The sequence below is a fragment of the Alligator mississippiensis genome, chromosome 5, assembly GCF_030867095.1.
Source record: "Alligator mississippiensis isolate rAllMis1 chromosome 5, rAllMis1, whole genome shotgun sequence".
NCBI lineage: Eukaryota > Metazoa > Chordata > Crocodylia > Alligatoridae > Alligator > Alligator mississippiensis.
In genome coordinates, this window is record NC_081828.1 from 138,423,577 (window position 1) to 138,435,844 (window position 12,268).

The following is a 12,268-nucleotide window of genomic DNA, read 5'->3' on the forward strand; positions in this document are numbered from 1 at the left end:
TCTTTCCCTCCCAACCCCATCATTCTCCTCCCACACTCAAACCTGGGTTTCCCACCACCAAGTCAAATTAATTTGTTTTAATAATATAAACAAGCCCTAAAATAAACAACTTTAAAAACAATACTACCTTCAAGATTCATATGCTGTTCTCTCAGCAACAAAATGCTATTGTACTGGGTAACCATTAATTTACTTTCCCACTGCACACATATTGTTCCTGTTTGCATCACATTTTATTTAGGTCCCAGGCCTGCAATGAATGCTGTGTGGGCATACTGTATGCCCCCTGAGCTCATACTGAGCATACTGCAGAAGCAGGGCTATAGACTGTGATCTCATTGCAATGATCATATTGCAATCTGTGCCTGCCCATTTTAAACACTGACCAATAATAACTTATAATTACAGTTTTGAATCTGACATTGACTCACTGACTTAAAGCAGGTTGTTTAATTTGCCTATGTTTTCCCCTTTATGAAATAGGCATAATAATACCTTCATACTCACTTCCTTAGTGTTTTGTGCAGATAGTGTTTGCAAAGAGCTATAAAGGCACTTGTTATTATCACTAATGACTTCCTGGGACTTTCTTAAGGTGTTCCACACCCATCATTTCCAAACATGGCTTAGAGCCCTCTATTGAACTGGTTGCAACAGTGATCTCAAGGCTGAATCCTTAAAATATATAAAAAATCTCCTGGGGCCCTCAAAGCAGTAAAGCTTCCAGAGTTATCTCCATTTGCTTCAACCTCTGTAAGATTCTGCCTCTATGTAACTTTTCAGCTCTTGCTTGAACTTTTTTCTTCTTCTGTTTTGATTCCCCTAAACTTTTTTTGGTCTCTACTTTAGCAAGTATGCAGGGCAGTCCTAGCTTTAGTGCTGCTTTATTTATGCCAATTTGTTGTTCTGTAAAAAAAACCTTTCTTAAAGTAATATCCTTTCTATATTTTTTAAAGTATGTTAGGTTCTTTTAAGTGTCCTATTGGATAACATCCCTGCTTTTAGCATTCTATAGGATGTTTGGAAGTTTGTAGAAAGGAGACCATTCTTTATTCAATTCTGTAGGTTTATAGACTGTTTTCTCTAGCACCATATTAGTGTTATTTATATTACAATCTGTAGAAATTTTCCATGACAGTAGGCAACTGCCTACAGACAGCCCTGAAAATTTAAATATAAAATAAATTCATTCAAAACAACACTGATGTTAATGCATCATAAACATTGGGATTTCAATCTCCATCTAAGACAGAAAGGTCAATTCAGGTTTTTCTAGCTGTTGGTTGGCTCCTTGCATGTATATACTGCCAACAGGATCTTTCATCGCACTGTCACAGAACAGAAGGTAGCATAACATCTTGAGCATACCAAGGCGGGGAGACAAATGACTGATGGCTCAGGATATGTGTCATGGTTATTTAAACAGACAATATGAAATTACTGGCAGTGTGCAGGAGGCTTATGCCTTCTCTGTCTCTCTTTTTTTTTTTCTGACTGTGGGTGTGAATAAGTTTCTGTGTTTGTATAATCACATTTGGCAACATGTGACTCATCTATGTTAGGAGAGTTGATCTTGTGTTGCAAAATAGCTTTAAAGCCAATCTAGTTACAGCAGTCAAAGGAGCCATGTTTAGTGGCTAATCAGTCTTGCCTGATCAGGCAAGTCTGTTTCTGTAGCCAGTGGCCCTGAAAAGAGAGAGGGGGCTACTGTCACCTCTGACCATCTTTGATTCCCCAGCCCAAATGACCAAACATTCATATATAACTGGGTCCTGTGGGGCTGCTTTTGGCAAAAGGCAGGGATTAGCTTGAATTTATGCCTCTGTAGCTAGACTTTTAACTCAGTTTGTTGGAATCAGACAGGGCTGTGTCACAAGCACTTCTGCTGTGGCCTCAAACTTGTGAACTCTGGGCTGTCAACTGTGCACCTTAGCCACCCATGTAATCTCACAGTGGTGGGGGGGCATGCGTTAGCTGAGGGGACTCCCAGCCACGGGAGCCTGCTGCTTGCCATTGCAGGGGGAGCCTGGGATCAGGATCTAACACACAATCACGCCTCCTGCTATGCACATGTGGCATGGCAGGAGGTGCAATTGTGTGCATCGTGCATCAGATCCCATCACATCTTTACCTGCACATGTAGAAGGGGCCTCAATAATAACTTCATCATATGGACACTTGGGAAAGAATTGCTAGAGACATTCCACCTATATTTTAACAACTTTAACCCTTCCACCACACTGACCCTAGGATACTTCACCCAGCATATTCATTTCTTGGACACCACGATGACAGTTTGCAATGGTCACCTCACCAACATATTGTATCAGAAATTAACCAACTGTTACAGCTACCTCCATGTCGTTAACTTTCATCCTAAGCACACTACTAGATCCATCATTTACAGCCATATATATTCACATCCTGCCTTAGGGATCTGCAGCAGGTCTTCCTACACTTAGAATACAATCTCCAAGCCATAACCACTTAAATCAACAGAGCTGGACTCAGACTTTGCTCTGACCTCCTACAATACCAAACCTGAGGCAAGCACTACAGAATCCCTCTTGTTACCTACAGCCCCCAGCTTGAACAGCTTGGAAGCACCATTAATGACCTCCAAATCCCACTTGGAAAATGCTAACCATCTCAAAGCTGCCTTGGGGGACAAGCCTATCCTGGTTTACAGGCACCCCTCCAACCTCAAATGGTATCTCTGCGGCAAGAAACTACCTGTTCTGAGGCACCAGCTGAGAATGTATTCCCTCATCAATACAGATCACATGATGAATACCACATCATTACTGGGCCAAACAATACGAATTAAAACACACAGCTTTCATGTACCTGCTCCTCCACCAATGTTGTATATACCATCACCTGCTTACAGTACCCTTCTCCTGTCTACATTGAATAGATGGGGCCGTCCCTATGTTCCAGAAAGACACACAAGCCTGTGACAGAACAATTTACACCTGGACATTCCATTGCTGACCCCAGAGTAGCTGCTCTTAAACAACAAAACTTTAAAAACTGACTTGAATGCAAAATTATGGAACAAGAAATCATCCACAGACTGGATTGTGTTAAGTATCATCTCAACAGAGACTCTGGATTCTTATCTCATTACCTTGACCTCCTATATCCTTACTTTGTTTATTCCTTCACCTCTCTCATCAGTGCTCTCTCCTGTCTTCATTCTTTCCCTATCCTTTGTATGTAAATTACCTTATTCTTTCAATTTAATACCCCTGCTCTCTGCAAGTCCATACATAGCATAAATAGTCTGTGGCCTACAAAAGTTTATACCCATAGATTTAAGCTGGTCTAATAACAGATATCTGAATCACCCAAAGAACCTTGTCTGCCTATGTCCTTAGACCAACATGGCTACAACCTACACCCCTTGTACCCATAGATTAGCATTTAGGATACTCTGTTGTAAGTGAGAGACAGAGGTTCAATTCCTTTCAGCCGGAGAAGGGAATTAAATTTGGGTTTCTTACATCCTGGATGAGTGACCTAAACATGGGGTTATTAGGTAGTAGGGTATTAGGTAGTAGGGGAACTGTCATTACCAGCAGTTTTGTGAATATAAGCTTCCACCTTCCAAAAATGATTTTAGCTGAAACTATTGTATGGATTTGACCCAAATCTGTCCTCTCGCACAACTGTGAAGAGTTTTGGGACGACCAAACTGTATCTTTGGTGAATAAATTATTTGACAAAAAAACAAAACAAAAAAACACACAGCTTTACTAATAAGCCAAAGAGAAAGTATGAAAAAGGGCTGAGGGGCAAGCCACAGTCTGGTCAATCAATCTCTGCAACTCCAGCTTCCCTTTCCTGCTCATTTCACATAAGTGATTTTGTTTATATGCATGAAATGAAAATAAATCAGTGTCATCAACTAAATGTAATGTGAAATACAGTTCTTATAAATGTTCAGGCATTGAGCTGTCCTTAAAATACATTGCTTGATAATGGTGATGTTTATGAAAGATGAGGGTACCATGTATCATTGTTAAATTGACATGATATGCTGTGCTGTTGTTTCCCTTCAAATGTAAATAGCCGTAAAGCTGAGCTCTAATTGCTTTGTTTTAAAAGAGACTAACCAGTAGTCTCAACTTCTAAGTCCCCACAAGAATTTACAATTCTAAAAAAAGACCTATATCAACATTCACAAAAACTGATATAAATGTTCTAAAAATCACAATATTTCTTGCTGTGCTGCTGCAGTGGGAAACAAAAGCTATGTTATGGACAGCATGTACAATGATACGCTGTGAGGGCCTTGTACTTTGATCCGCACAAATATGGATGGATGTTAGTGCTAGCTCAAGTCTGAAGCAGTCACACTTCAGGCCAGCAGGGGCCTGGAGGACTGAATGGTAAGAATCTCCCCCTCCCCTCCCATTCTGGGTTTCCCCCATACCCCCATCTCCAGTTTGTCCCCTGCCCCCAGGACTCTGCCTGCCCCTTGGGGGTTCCCTCTTGCTTCCCATCTTTCCCCATCCCTGTGGCATAACGTGTGGCTGCCCATGCTATCTGTCCAAGGGGCGTAGGCAGAGAAGGGTTAACCTGCCTGCTGAGCTGCAGCTGCTGCTGGGCTGCTGCTGTTCTTGCCCAGAGAGCAGCAGCAGCATTGGCCAGGCAGGCATGGCTACCTTTCCTTGCCTGCTCCTCAGGACAGGAAACATGGCAGATATGGATAGGAGTGGCAAAACCGGAAGCATCAGCAGCAAAACCAGAAGTGCCACCGGTGTTTCTTGGGGGGGCACCAGTTGGCGCTTCCCGCTCCCTGGACAGTGACGGCCAATCTCAGGGGGGCACATGCCTTCCTGTACCTCTCCTATGCATTGCTTACAGGCAGAGGGATCACAGCCCACACCACCAGAGAGTACTGGTCTGATAGTGACTGACCCATCTCTCCCAGCAAAATCATGGGACCTGGCCAAAGTGTTTGATAAGAAGGGGGTGGATTGACTTTCCCCACATCACCCACATGATTGCCCCTTTGATATTACGTTGCAGGCACAAATCCCCTTTGGAAGCAACTATTCTCTCTCTGAACTGGAACTCAAGGCCCCCAAGGACTATATCAAGGAGAACCTACAAAAAGTTTTATTAGGCCCTCCACATTCCCCTGCTGAGGACTATAAAGCCTGAAATATAGTCACCATTTGAAACTGCTACACACTCCCATTGATCCAAGAATTGCTGGACTAGCTCCAGTTCACCAATCTGTTCACAAAATTGGACCTCCTGGGGGCCTACAACGTTGTTCATATTCATGAGGGAAATGCATTTCATAAATGATGTTTATAAGGACATCCTGGACCAGTTCATGCTAATCTATCTAGATGATATTTTAATATTTTTTGAGGACCCCAACCAGCTAAACATCACTTTCAAGTCGTGCTGTAATGGTTAAGGCAATTGTACACCAAGTTGGAGAAGTGTGAATTTAATAAGACAGCAATAGAGTAATTTGGGTTTCTGATCATGCTTGCAGGATTGTCTATGCACCTGAGAGAGGTTTCTGCCTTCTTAGATTGGCAACCACCAAAGGATCTCTGTGGGGTGCAGCATTTTCTTGTTTTCACCAATTTATATAGGCAGTTCATCAGGGTTCTCCAAGCAAGTGGTCCCAATCAGTGCCCTTCTTAAAAGGGGACATACTTCACATGGACCACCTTCACCATCTCATTTATACACCTACTGTTGACTTGACATGCATCAGATCAACACTTAGGAACTCAATATCATGCTGTTAGGCAGGAGGGCGTGACACAAAATTTATACATGCACACAAGCTACACATACAAAACTAAGGGTTTACACATATACACATACACACACTTCAGTAGTAGCTGTGTGTTAACACTAGAGGGTGCTTGGGGTTACTTGGGGTCACTTGGTGCTTGGGGGTACTTGGTGTCCTGGGTGGAGGCAAACCTGGGGGAAAAGCCAGGAGGAGGCAGAGTGGAAGAGCGGTGCTGGAGGAGCAAGCCGAGGAGGGAGAGAGAAAAAAAACTGGCCAGGAAGCCGGGCTGGGGAGTGACAAGCTAGGGCAGAAGGTGGTGGAGTGATGAGCCAGGGCAGAAGCCAGGAGGCGGTGGAGCGGGGAAGGAAGAGCTGGGAACAGAGGCAGTAGAGTAGGTAGGTAGGGATTGCAGGTAGGGATGAGGTCAGAGGTAATAGAGAAGGTAGGGACAGAGCCGGAGGCAGCAGAAATAGTGGAGATGGGGAGAAAGAGAGGTGGTAGAGCAGTAAGCTGGGAGCAGGCAGTGAAGAAAAGGTGGAGGAAGAAGGTTGAGAGGTCAGGACGAGAGGAAGCCGAGCCAGGGAGAGAAAGCCAGGAGGTCAGGAGGTGAAGGAGAAAGCCAGGAGGTCGGGAGGAGAGGAAGCCAAGCTGGGGAAAGAAAGCTGGGAGGTTGGGAGGTAAAGGAGTGGAGCTGGGGGAAAAAGCCAGGAGATCAAGAGGAAAGGAAACCAAGCCGGAGAGACAGATCTGGGGTGACAGAGAAAGCTGGGAGATCAGGAGGTCAGGAGTAGAGCCGGGGAAGAAAGTCAGGAGACAGGTTGGGGGTTAGAGAGAGTTGGAAGGCAAAAGGCTAGAGGAGGCAGGAGACTGTGGGGATTAAAAGATCAGAGAGCTGGGATGGCAAGAGGTGGCAGAGTAGCAGAGGAGCTGGGGAAGAAGTCAGGATCAGAGGGCAAGCCGGGGCAGAAGCCGGGAGGCACTGGAGTGGCAGAGGTAGGGGCAGTGGAGACAGGGCCAGAGGCAGTAGAGTGGAGTAGAGAAAGCCAGAAGGAGCCAGAGGATAGAGAGGGTAGAGCTGGGAGGCAGCAGGGCAGAGGAGATAGGGAGGCAGAGAAGCAAAGGTGTGGAGCTGGGGGAGAAAGCCGAGAGTCGAGCTGGACCCAGGAGAGGACAAGGAAGCTGGGAGGCAGCAGAGGTAAAAGCTGGGAGAAGCAGAGGATCCAGGGGTTAGAAGACAGGCTAGGAGAGCTGGCAAGAAAGTTGGGGGGCAAGTCTGAGGGTTAAGCGGAGAGCTGGGAGGCACAGGGAGAGAGCCTGGACAGAGGTCAGAGGTGGCAGAGAAATGAGGGTGTTGGAGGCGGCAGAGAGGGAGCCGAGATGACAGAGAGAGAGAGAGAGAGATGGGATGAAGGTCAAAGGGGAAGAGAGCAGAGATTGGAGCAGGGTCCAGAGGTCAGTAAGACAAAACTCAACTTGGGGTTCCAAAATAACCGTTTTATTAAACAGGCAACACACTATACAGCCCACAAAGTTATTGGTGCACGCACACACACACACACACACACACACACACACACACACACACACAAATGTTCGCAGGAGAGGAAAGGCTTAATGGTGGGATTGAGGTTAAGGTGTGCAGAGACAGAACTCAGGTCCCTTGCTTGGGGGAAGAAAGTGGGTGATGGATACCTATCCAGGCTCTGAGTTGATCCTTGATGGCCAGTCAAGGTCTCCTCCAGTGAAGTGTTGTCCAGAGGGGGTTGTCAGCAGGGCCTCTGGGTGGATAGGTGATGTGGCATAGTGCTGGTCCAGATGGAGAGGGCGTCAAGGAGGTCACACTCTACCACCCCTTTTATAGGAGTGGGCTACCTGTGAGTCCAATGGGAAGGACATGCCCAGGCAAGTCTTGCTCAGATGAGGTCATGCAGTTCCAGGTGTCCTCATTGTCCGGTGGGATACAATGGTGGAGTTGCTGGTTTCTATTCTGTTCTTTGTTTCCATGTTTCTGGTTTCTTGGAGGGTCTTTATCTTTCAAATATTGGGTTTTGTCTCTTGTCTGATCCTGGGAGTAGGTCTGTGGTCTCAGGGAAAGTCAATGCAAGGTGGTGGTCTGGTCGTTAAGCTGATGGTCCGGTCACTAAGCAGGATCTATTTTACGGCCTGCTATCATTATGTCTCAAGCACTCTTATTCACTCTCATTCATCCAGGAGCCAATTTACATGGGAGGGGTAGGTATGAGTCACAGTTGCAACACAGTTACAATAGGGTATGGCTGGGTAGGGGAGACAAAATGGAGACTTGCCATTACAAGATGGAAACTTGCCATTACAAGATGGAGACTTGACATTACTTTGATTAACTTAAAGGAACAGGCCTAAATCATACAATATCAATGTAAAACAATAAAAATCAATACAGACATAATAGGAATACAGTATAAAACAGTAAAATCAATACAAAAATAACAGAACACTAATTACAATATAAAAAGGGGCTTGTCACAATAATGGACTAGAAGAACTTAGCTTATCCATGACTACTTATAACTACTTATAAGGAATAGAGAGGGCAGAGAAAGAGTCAGAAATGGTTGGGTAAGGGGAGGGAATGTATTTTTTAATTAAAAAAAAAAGAAAAACTGGGGGTTTTGTTACACTACTTTTCTAGGAAGCTGACTCCTGCCAGGTGCAATTATAATATCCTGGACTGGGAGCTTCTAGCAATCAAGGCAGCATTCAAAGAATTGCAGTACCATTTAGAGGGGTCTTGGTTCCCAGTGCAGGTATTAACCAACCATAAAAATCTGAAATTCCTGCAAACTAACCAAGAATCTCAATCAGACACAGATCCAATGGTCTCTGTTCTTAGCCCAGTTTAATTCCACCATCACCTACCACCCAAGCACCAAAAACAGTGAGCGGGATGTCCTATCCTGGAAAGATAAGCATTCAGAAATTCTTCCCACAACTAACTGCATGGTCCTAAATCCAAGAAATGTTATCAGGACCACAGTAAACAAGAATCAGCTGGTTTGGCTCCATTCTGTGATTTCCCAAGATCTGTTGGCCTCTCAAGTCCAACAGAACTTGGAAGGGGCAGAATCCTCCTCCTCATCAGATTTCCATTTTTGTGATGGGCTTCTCTGGTACAAGGGCTGTCTGTACATCTCAGAGGGATAACTACAGGTCAGAGTCCTACAAAGGTGCTATAATAATCCACTTGCAGGGCACTTCGGGCTTGCCAAAACCACCAGCCTAGTCCTTCAAAGTTTCTGGTGGTCCTCACTTCAGCAGAGTGTGCAGAGCTATGTTGCCTCCTGTGAATTTTGTCCTCGCACCAAGACCCCATGCACAAAGCCACTGGGCCTCCTGCAGCCACTACTAACATGGGACCAACCTTGGCTTATGGTATCTGTTGATTTTATTACAGACCTGCCACTTACTCTTGGTCACTCAAGCATACTGATGGTATGACCAAGATGGCTCATTTTGTTCCCTGCCCTCGGAACAGCATGGCTCCCGAGACTGCACGGCTGTTCATCGAGCATGTTTTCTGGCTGCATGTCCTCCCTGTGAGCATCATTTCAGTCTGTGGAACACAATTCTTAATTTATTTCTGGAGGGAACTCCTGCTACCCACCTCATGTTCCCACCATCCACAAACCGATGGACAGACAGAACAGGTCAATCAAATACTCGAACAGTATCTTTGATGCATTCTAAATTACCAATAAGATATTTGTGTCTCCCTACTTCCTCTCAGAGAATTTGCATGAAATAATGCTGAACATGCCTCTGCCAATCAAGGTCCTTTTTTTTTCTAATTAGGTGTCCCACCCCATTTTAATTTCCTGCTTTCCCATCCCTCCCACACACCAGTCACAGCTGATCTATTTACACATCTCCACCAGATCTAAGGGGAATTAAAAAAGCACCTGGAAGCTGCCAGGGAGGCCTACAAGAAACTCACAAACAGAGAACACTGCGAATTGCCATTCTTCTCAATGGGAGATAAGGTTTGGTTGTTTACCTGCTATCTGAGGTCCATGTGGCCATCTGCCAAGCTCAGTTACTAATGCCCAGGTCCTTCCCCATCACTGCCCAGATTAACCCAGTTACCTACAGGTTAAGACTCCCTAGGACAGTGAGACTACATCTGGTCTTTCATGGGTTATTATTAAAACCTCATAAGGAAAACCTGTTTCCAGGCCATACACCCACACTTCCACCTCCCATGCAGGTTCAGGGATAGGATTAATTCCTGGTTTATCAAACCTTGGATTGTAAGAGGGTTAGGGGGAAACTGCATTATCAGGTAGGTTGGGAGGGGTACAGTCTGGAGCCACACACCTGGGAACTGGCCAGTAATATCTATGAGCCAGACCTAATCAGGGAGTCTCATCAGGCTCATATCCAAACAAACCTTGCCTTAGGGCACCTGGAAGCTACCCTTGAGGAGGCAGGGATAGGTATAAAGCAGGGGTAGACAAAATGGTGGATCCAGCCTATGCCCAGACTCCATTTCCCAGCAGCCCCTGCCCATGTCATTGTGGCCGGTTTCCATAGAGACTCTAGCAGTGGTGGTGCCATGATTGCATGGGGCCAGGGTTTCCATGGAGGCCATCCCCAGCATCACTGGCAGGGCGCATGACTGGGCAGAGAGCCTCTCTGGGGCTGGAGCTTGGTTCTTGTGGTGGTGAAAGCATGGTCTGGAGCTGGGGCAAAGCTGGGATCTGCTGCCTACACACCTTTGCCCGGGGCATTCAGGCAGTAGGTCACAGTTCTGTCCTGGCTCCAGACCATGCTGTCACTGCCACAAGCACCCAGTCCTAGACTAGCTCTACAGCCAGCTGTGTACTCTGACAGCACTGCTGGGGCTGGTCTCCAGGGAAATCCTGGCCCTGTCACATCCCTGCCACTGCTGGGGTCTCCATGGAAACTGGCTGCAGCAACACAGGCAGGGGCTGCTCGGAAATGGGGTTTGCCGTGGGCCCCATCCAGCCCATAGGCCAGACTTTGCCCACCCCTGGTGTAAAGGCTCTGCATGGTACCAGGGCAACTAGATCAGCAACACTCAACTGCCTAAGCAGGGCCAGCTTAGTTCTAGGGCTGCTTTTAAGGAGCTCTTTGCAATACCTAGTCCCTGGTGCACAACAACATGGTTTCAGTCTCTGGGTAGCTCTTGTTCTTGTGACTTCTTGGGTGCCTGCTCCTGCATTCCTGCCCATATACCCGGCCCCTGAACTTTGGAACCCCAGTTTGACTGACTCGCTTCGGGACATAGCTTCTGATAACTCTCTGGCTCAGCATGTGGCTCCCTGTTTGACCTTGGCTCAGTTCCTGACATCCACTTCTGGCACCTCCTCTGGCTTGGTTTGTGAGCTCTGGTTTGACTTTGGCTTTCCCTCGGACAACATCACACTGGTAAGACCTCCCAGCTTTATCCAGTAGGCTAACAGTTCTGTGGACCCTGGCACCCTCCGCTCACCCCCCCCCCCCCCTTCAATAAAAGCAGATGTGGCTGGCTGATCATGTGCTTTTTTTGGCTAATTTGCTTCACTTGCTTACATTTTGAAAGGCGGCATCAACTGTCAGGCCAGGAAAGGCTGTCAGCTGGTGGTCTTTAAAAGAATTAAGTTTATATTAGGAAGAGAAATATCTGAGAGGGAGAATGTACTGTCTGGATTCGGAAAGAGTTGCATTTGTTGCCTTCCTGTTATAGGAAAAAGAATATTTATTTTTTCTACAGGTCCTTTGCTGAAAAAGGAATGTTTTTAGCTATTTCTGCTGTGACAAGCTTTTCAGGATTTTTTTCACTGTTTAGCCCTAAAGAAGAGTGATGCATCTGGGAAGAAAGAACCCCCAGCACACCAGAGGCTGGGCAATGCTAACCTGACCAGCGCTACAAATGAAAGGGATCTGGGGGTAACTATAGACCCCAGCATGAATATGAGCCGGCAGTGTGATGCAGTAACTGCTAGGGCCAATAAAACTCTGGCATGCATCAATCGATGCATCTCCAGTAAAACTGAAGAAGTGATTCTCCCACTTTACTCAACATTGGTGTGGCTGCAGCTGGAGTATTGAGTCCGGTTCTGGGCACCGCACTTCAACAAGGATATGCTAAAGCTCAAGAGGGTCCAGAGAAGAGCCACCTGTTTAATCAGAGACTTGCACAGCAAGCCATGTGAGGGGAAGCTGACGGACCTCAGACTCTTCAGCCTGAAAAAAAGAAGGCTGAGAGGGGACCTGATTGCGGCTTACTGGTATATCAGAGGCGAACATCAGGGGCTCAGTGAACAACTGTTCAGCGGGGCACCCTGGGGAAAAACTAGAAACAATGGCCACAAACTCCTGGAATATAGTTTCAGGCTGAACATTAGGAAAATCTTCACAACCAGGGTGTCCAGACTATGGAACAAGTGCCCCCCAGACATGGTGCAATCAAATACTCTAGAGGCCTTCAAGAGAAGACTGGACAGTCAACTGGCTGGG